Source organism: Paralichthys olivaceus, chromosome 9, assembly GCF_024713975.1.
Source record: "Paralichthys olivaceus isolate ysfri-2021 chromosome 9, ASM2471397v2, whole genome shotgun sequence".
NCBI classification, from domain to species: domain Eukaryota; kingdom Metazoa; phylum Chordata; class Actinopteri; order Pleuronectiformes; family Paralichthyidae; genus Paralichthys; species Paralichthys olivaceus.
The window spans coordinates 18,126,558-18,133,652 of record NC_091101.1 but is presented as its reverse complement, the minus strand read 5'-3'; the positions used below and the strand labels follow the sequence as shown (position 1 = coordinate 18,133,652).

General features: G+C 42.5%; 1 long non-coding RNA gene across 1 annotated transcript; it reads left to right on the top strand.

The window, feature by feature from the left end:
• The first annotated feature begins 422 nt into the window (after positions 1-422).
• LOC138411421 (uncharacterized) lies at positions 423-2,605 on the top strand. Its single transcript, XR_011244055.1, has 2 exons — positions 423-842; positions 2,258-2,605. It is a non-coding gene; the product is annotated as an uncharacterized lncRNA (long non-coding RNA).
• The last annotated feature ends 4,490 nt before the right edge of the window (positions 2,606-7,095 follow it).

The following is a 7,095-nucleotide window of genomic DNA, read 5'->3' as shown; positions in this document are numbered from 1 at the left end:
CGTGCGCGCTTGGTTTGTGTTTTGTGCATTAGCTCTTATGTGCAAGCGCTGCCTGCAGCCTACAGAGCCAGAGAAGTGACAACATAAACCACAAAATCACCAGTTTTCTTAACTGGGCTCTGTGACATTGTCCTTATTATCCCTCTAAGCACAAAATAAGAAGGACAAGGACACTTGGAGCAGAAATGGAATTGACATGTGGCCTGCAGTGAAAAATAGTCCTTGCAGGTTCTTAGGTAAATAGCCTGATATTACAGTTTAAGCAGCTTTTCAATTGCCCTAAACTGCAGAGAGTCTGCCAGCTGAGGCCGCCTCTCCTCGCAGGACTCAGAACGAGGCTGTGTGCCGTCCTCTGCTGGACAAGACGTGCAACTATTTCCGTCGCTGCTGAGGGAGCTCACTTCCATAGAAGATACATTTGGTTCAGTTTTCCTCCATAATAAATGTTTGTCTTTTTCATTGATTTACATTTGATTAAAATGCAAGTTAACAAGAGGATTGTTTACAGGCGGCTCATTGTGCCACTTTCAAATGAAAGAACAGCATCTTTGTGTGAAGACGCTATAAAGCTTGAGACAGGCTCAAGTTGTGTCTGCCCAGAGTAAACAGGAAGTGTGTTATATTTACACCACAAGCCCACTAATCCCTCCTCAGTGAACTGGTTTCATTAAGGACGAGCATGAGAGTGCTCTTGGCCACTTTCCTACTCAAATAACAGCTATTATATGGCTGCATGTTTTATTGTGTTTTATTTCCACCAGTGAGCGCGTGATTCTCGGTCTTTCTCTGGATAATTTTTCCGTTGGTTGATTTCAAGCTGAAAGACTGGAGAGAAGGTGGAGGTACTAAGTCTTTGTTCCCAGCTTGTTGTGTGTGTGTGTGTGTGTGTGTGCGTATGTGTGTGTGTGCAGGGCTCTAAACTGCACCTATTGAACACTGTGCATTAAAGTTTATGGCAGCTCGAGGCCCCTGGAGTGAAGGAGAGAAGTGAAAAAGAAAAAAAGAAATAAAAAGTTTCCAGGGAAAAAAAACAACTAGTCACAGCTTTACTCCGACATGACGAAACAAAGTTGTTGCTTTGTTCTTCACCTTTTTACGCTGTGACAGCTGAGCTACGATGATAAATTTGTATGGAGGAGAGGTTGTGTACACTCTGTTTCTGACACTGCGTCAAAATAAGCTCTGCAAAACACTTTTACCCCAATAAGAGAAGAAAATGAACAGCTCACTCTACTATTTAAAAGACTTTCCAGACTAGACAGGTCCACCACAGTGCATTAGACTTTTGGCCGTGATACCTGGCATGAAAGTCTGGGGGGGGTGGACTGGCTTACGCTGTCACAGGACACTGTCTGGACTGAGACTGGTAAACAGATGGTCACCTGGATTAATAGAGTCAATTAATTCATCCCATTATGTAATTAAGGATGGAGTCTGATGAGCAGAGTGGGCCGGGCCTGGCCTCCTAAGATGTTAAGCAACTGATTTATCTCCTAAAAAAAGCAAAGTGGCGCCAGTTATCTATCAAACAGCACAGGGGTGTGAAAAACACAGGCAAAAAAAGTAGTGCACACGCCGGGGGAGGCCACACCTGCTTTTGTACAAATGACAAATTGAAATGTTTGTGTTGCCTCTATCTCTCATCTGGCAGAGGATGGCACCTCCCAAATACACAGTGACAGATGCATGCTTTTTATATACTTGTCTAAAACACCCTCAGCGCTGGACTTTATGTTTTTCCCCCACTTCAGCATGGATGTTCTGGAAGTAAGTTGTAATAAATAGTTTGAAACACAGAAAAAGACCATTTATTATGACTTTATCTTACATTATGTTTCATTCAATTTATTTTGTGTCCTATAAAGGCAAGGCAGGGTGATTTCATACCGAGGTAGATTCAAGGTGCTGTGCAGAGACATTAAAAACAACACACAGATCTGAAAGCACAGTTCAAATTTCACAAACTATTTTCATATAAGGATTAAAAAGAGCAGAATAAAAGAGCTGAAAGAAAGAAAATTGATAGATCTGTGAAGATTTAATAATAAGTTAAAAGAAAAACGATATGACAGATAAACAATGAAGGAATGACCGTGTAAAGTAGCTTAGTTAAAGGCATCACCAGCAGACCCCTCCCCAGTGATCTCAGAAGTCCCACTTAATTATTTTGCACTGACACAGTATAGAAATAAAGGTTTACAATAAAGTAGGATTAAACATTGTGACACTTGCCTCTTTGCTTCGCTTTCTCCACTAGAGGGAGCCCCAGTGCCACAGCAGCAGCAGCAGCTCCCCCTGCTGAACAGATGAGGTGCAGAGGGGACCTGAGGTGAACTCAGTGTTTTGAGGCCACAGCTGCTGAGACGTTGGATCTCAGTGAGGAAGAGGAGAAACATGAAAGCGTCGACGTCTTACTGTTCGCTGCCTTTCTTCCTTTCCCCGAGATCTGCTGCCCCACATCCATTACATCTGGATTCAGACAGAATTAAGTGGCCTAATCTTCATTACGTGCCCTCCTGTGTTATTGCAATTGCTTTGCAAGTCTGCCTGTGTTTTCCCCAATCGCATCATTGTATAATAAATGCTGCATTTACACATCTGGTAAGCTGGAATAGTCGGTGTGAGTGATTTCCTGTCATGATCAATGCATTTGATATTGAGCTCTCGCTGGTTGTCTCATGTTCTAATTATAAACCGTATTTCTGTTCTGATGTAAGCCATCCTTGCAACATGTGTTCTGCCGTGTCCAAAGCAAAATCAAACCACACACTCTCAGTGTATTGCTTTATCTGCTTATAAGAGTTCATTTAAAACTGAAATGAAAAGCAAATGCGCTGAATATGATCCTGTAATTCAAATCACATGTGTGTCGCTCAGTGTCATTGTAATCATTTGTCTGAAGGAGCAGAGATACAGAAAAGCAGGGAACCTCTTAAACGGTGACTTTGGCCAGACATTTCCCAGTAGGGGGCACAATCAGCAGGGGGGGGGGGATGTCCAGCTGGAGGCCTGGGGTGAGCTTGGGGGTCACATGAACACACACACACACATGAACACACTCCAATACAAGCAAGCATTTTGTAATCTCAGCTACTCTTATTAATTACCACTGTCTAATCTCCCAGGGTTTTCACACATATCAAGATCTGGCCCTGTGCTCATTTAATTTAATGTAGGTTAGCAGGAGAGGATAAGAGGCAGGGCAGTTAAGCTGATCCTCCCCCCCCCCACCACCACCACCACCTTTTCCTTAACATCCCTCTGAAAACCCAGCCCAGCCAGAGAAAGAGGATGCTGTCTAAGACGTCTAATCTCTGCACAAACTCTTAGTCTCGCCGGCGAGCAAACTGTTAGATGTCTAAGAACAATGCTGTGTCTGAATCCAATGGCCCCTCGTTGTTGTTTTTTGTGGCCTGAAAGTCGGCCATTTTGGGACCTGGCTGATTTGATTGCCTGTTTATGTGTCTTTGGAGCCTTGAGGTCTGAGCGAGGAAATGAGTCGGCCCTCAGAGTGCCCCTCAGTGTGGCCCTCAGTGTGGCCACCGTGGGTTTGTCTCTCTGCCCTTTGCTGGATTGCGTTTGCTACATCAAAGAGCCTCATGTTCTCTGTGCTCATCCCAGAGCAAAGCTGTTTCCAGTATGGACTTTAGTTCTCACTGGGGAACATGGGAAAAATGAGGTTAGTGCAGCACAATTTACAGGTTAGAGGAAGAGGAGAGGAGAGGAGATGAGGAGATGAGGAGAGGAGAAGAGGAGAGAGAGGAGAGGAGAGGAGAAGAGAGAAAAGAAGAGGAGAGGAGAGGAGGTGACACCAAATTCACAAACTATATTTGTAGCTTTTAAGATTAGATTCTGATAAGAATGACACTTATGTAATATTACTAATCAGTCCCATCTATTTTCAACACCATTACATAGATCCCATTATAAGTTGTTTCATTTATGTTTCTCTGACTAATATGCATCATCTTAACTGTATTTGTTTGTTTTTCTTCTTATTATAATTTACTTATTGATATGTTCTTGTCATTGATCTTCATATTATGTTTTTGTAATATTATTCCAAATGAATAAACTGAAAATCTAATATGAATCTGAAATACATCCTAAATATTAGGCTAAATAGTAAGAGTTTAGAGAAGAAGAGGCGAGATGTGATAGCTGTGTGTTTAAATGCTAACTCCATGATGATCCCTCATCTTAACTAATATCAATTGCACCACAGGTGAGATAAGACACTTTATCAATTTATCTGATATCAAATTGCAGTTATAGTCGAATGTGTACATAGATAGAATATAGATTTACATTTGCTCTTTAAATTCAAAAACATGTCCCACATTTCCTTCTGTTCGACAGCAGATGGCAGCATTGCACATGAAATGCAGTCGCCAGCAAGTGAAACAAAAATCAGTTGCAAGTCACAGAGGTCAGAATTAATTCCATCTGTCTGCTTGATGTATTTATATCCACCTCATTTCTGTTGTCGTCGGACGACAAACGACACAGACTCTTTTGAGGCAGCCAGATCATTTTAACGCTCACGTAAAACAATGACAGAATTCAAGACATGTTTTGACATGAGTCTCATGGGACTGTTGGAACGTGCACCTCTGTCCTCTTATCATCTCCCTACAGTAACATCTGTCTGACTGCAAATAGACTAAATGAAGCAATTGTGGAGAATATGCAAATTTGAAACATTTTTAAAAAGTGAAGGTCCCTTGCTGCACAGAAGATAACAGTTATCTTACAATATTAGTCTGTTGTATTTTTTTATCGTCCCACTTGAACTGAACAAAGTGCTTGTTGAGATTTGAACCATCAGCGTGGAGCCCTGAAGCCATGTCCCCATAAAGAGCCTTTACTTGTATGTCTTATCACACAGGGCATGTTATTGACCCCTCAGTGTGAATGGATCACACTGATAGGCTGCAACTCTACAGGGAAACATTCCCACTTGTGAGGGCTAACCTCAGGAGCACTAACGCAGGCCGTGGTTGACTGTGCGTGGACGCCTAATGCACTAAAACGGAAATGGAGGGGGGCACAGCAAAATCAGGAAGTTGGTGCAAAAGTGGGATGATGATGTGATGTGGCTGATGAGGAGGAGGAGGAGGAGAAGGAGGAGAAGGAGGGGGGATTGGCACAGCGAGCCAGAGGAGGAAGTGTGGAGCTGTTAAGAGAAACATGACCCCGGGGCATTTTGCCATTGCAGAGATCAGTGTAAAGTGAGATTGGCCGGACCACAGGGGGCTTTAACACTGGAGACTCTGGCGTCAGTGGTGGATTGACCGGGGGTTAAACTGAGAGACTATCACAAGATAAGACAAGGTGAGTGTACACAGTCAGATATACAGTAGTCACGTACGGTCTTCAGATAACCTCCGACTTTCTGCTTCTAATTCATATGGAAGTCAATTTACTCAGTATTTCTATGATCTGTGATGAAATGAGTACAAACGGCTGCTTTTCTTTTTATTACAAATTACAAGAATTAAAAGTTTGATGTTAATCCAGCCATGGTGATGCATAGTGTACTTTACTCAAAAACAAAACTGGCTGTGACAAATGTTGCTCTGCAGACGCATCACAAGCATCTTTTCAGGCTTTTAACTTTTGCACATTCCAGAGACATTCCCAGAGACTTTTGAACGGCTGTACGACTTTCACATTGATCTGCACCTATAGCTATGGTGGGTGCAAAGAATTGTGATTGGAGGTCTGCATTTGCACTCTGCTTTCTGTACTGGTTCAAGTAGACGCTGCCCAATTGACAGGACGGACGAGTGAGAGCCTGGGGTCCTCTCTTGGAGCAGTCTCAGACCACATCACGTTAATAGGGATAGAAACCTGCCTCACTTCGTGAACAAATGTGGCATTTAACTTGATTGGTTTGTTCATGCTGATTTACCTTGACCCCAAGATGTTGGGTCAGTCAGAGGATTTAACTGAACTTTATTTTATTTAAAATTCCTCACAATCCTCTGGACTTCATCTGTGAAAATCATTCACTGTTCATTAAAGGAAGACAGAGCTGCTTCACTCCTGCAGACGTCGTCCTCACCCATCACACCGGTCTCAACCCACTTCCTTTGCGACCTCCATCTTTTAAACATCCAACACCTCAAATAGATTTCTTGCTTTCAGGATTGATCAGTTGATCGATCAGAAACTATTATGACATGATGATACCCTCCCACCCAGAAATATCCAATATATTCAGAGGGTGTAGACTTCTCTCTGGAGCTCACAGAGGCTTTCAGGTTTATAAGAGAGATCTATATCTACAGCCCGACATCCAACGCTGTCAGCCTCCACAGGCCCGGCATGCTGTGATTGCATAATCAGGATCTGAATATGAGAGAGAAGACAGGAAGAAATAGATATACTGTACCGGTGATAATTATCCAGCACTCCATCCCAGCACTGCAGCAGCCTCTGATAATCCCGGCTCTACAATAGATCAGAGGCACAAACTTCAAATTCAGACTTAGGTTCTTTGAAAAGTGAACAGATGTGATCTTTTTTGAGGGTGACATTAAAAATAGTCTCTCTGAGTGTAAGATAGCACCTCAGCAGCATTTGTAATGACTTTTTAAATAATGGCTAATCTAATGACGATCGCCCTGCAGTTTACGGTTAATAATTAATGGTGAGGCAATAAAACAAGGGGTGGATGATCCAGATTCAAATACAAAGATTAGAATGGTTCTCATTGGGGTGAAAGTCACAAAGGACCTCAGGGTCAATGAAAATCCACACCGCCGCTCTGTAATAAAGCAGTTGAGATGTGACCTCGGAGTCTAAGAGGAATATCTTCATGATCTTTGAATATTTCATCAAGCTCGGATACGTGTGTGTTTAAAAACCTCCCCAAAAAAAGGAGGCTCTGTTCGTTTTCTGGTCTTTGTTCTTTCATTTCTCAAAGAAGCAATGTTGCATTCTTGTCTCTTTGCTCTTTGTGAAAATGCCAAATGTTAAACCGTGTTTATTCAAGCCACTTGAATTTTCTCTCTCTGCGCTCCAGAGCCAAAAGATGATAAACTTTACGCCCTCAGACTTTTACAGGAGACACATTTGCTGCCGCAGGAG